At 46.7% G+C, this 1,127-nt stretch overlaps 1 non-coding gene across 1 annotated transcript; it reads left to right on the top strand.

Annotated features, from left to right (window-relative positions):
* Positions 1 to 1,055: 1,055 nt before the first annotated feature.
* On the top strand, positions 1,056 to 1,127 carry TRNAW-CCA (transfer RNA tryptophan (anticodon CCA)). Its single transcript has one exon. It is a non-coding gene; the product is annotated as a tRNA-Trp (tRNA).

The raw sequence follows: 1,127 nt of genomic DNA, 5'->3' as shown, positions 1-1,127 counted from the left end.
ACTCGGAGGTGCAATGGTAGCGCGTCTGACTCCAGATCAGTAGGTTAAATGTTCGAATCACGTCCGTGTTAAGTTCTCGTTTTTGTTATTTTTATCTGTCTATCTACCTCTTTGTTTGTGTACAACGACTTGTTTCTTTACCTGTGCTTCATCGATAGAAGGCCGAGCAAAACATGCTACCACGTGTGTGCGAACGGCTACTCTAAGTGGACTCGGTGGCGAACTGTTAGCGCGTCCGACTCAAGATCAGAAGGTTGCGTGTTCGAATCGCGTCCGGGTCAAATTCTCTTTCTTATTATTTTCATCTGTCTATCTACTTATTTGTCTGTCTACAATGACTTGTCTCTTTCACCTGTGCTGCATCGACAGAAGGCCGAGCAAAACATGCTACCGCGTGTGTGCGAACGGCTACACAAAGTGGACTCCGTGGTGACACGGTAGCACGTCTGACTCCAGATCAGAAGGTTGCATGTTTGAATCACGTCCAGGTCAAGTTCTCTTTTTATTATTTTCATCTGTCTATCTACTTATTTGTCTGTCTACAATGACATGTCTCTTTACCTGTGCGTCATCGACAGAAGGCCGAGCAAATCATGCTACCGCGTGTGTGCGAACGGCTACCCTAAGCGGACTCGGTGGCGCAACTTTAGCACGTCTGATTCCAGATCAGAAGGTTGCGTGTTCTAATCACGTCCGCGTCAAACTCTCTCTTTAGTATTTTCATCTATCTGTCTATCTACTTATTTGTCTGTCTACAATGACTCTTCTCTTTAGCTGTGCTTTCTCGACAGAAGGCCGAGCAAAGCATGCTACCACGTGTGTGCGAACGGTCAGCCTAAACGGACTCGGTCGCGACATGTTAGCATGTCTGACTCCAGATCAGAAGGTTGCGAGTATGAATCACGTCTGGATCAAATTTCCTTTTTTCTTATTTTCATCAATCTGTCTATCTACTTATTTGTCTGTCTAAAATGACTTGTCTCTTTACCTGTGCTTCATCGACAGAAGGCCGAGAAAACATGCTACCGCGTGTGTGCGAACGGCTACCCTATGCGGACTCGGTGGCGCAACGGTAGTGCGTCTGACTCCAGATCAGAAGGTTGCGTGTTCGAATCACGTCGGGGTCA

Source organism: Rhipicephalus microplus, chromosome 5 (assembly GCF_043290135.1).
Source record: "Rhipicephalus microplus isolate Deutch F79 chromosome 5, USDA_Rmic, whole genome shotgun sequence".
Classification (NCBI taxonomy): Eukaryota; Metazoa; Arthropoda; class Arachnida; order Ixodida; family Ixodidae; genus Rhipicephalus; species Rhipicephalus microplus.
This window is presented reverse-complemented; position numbering and strand designations above follow the sequence as displayed.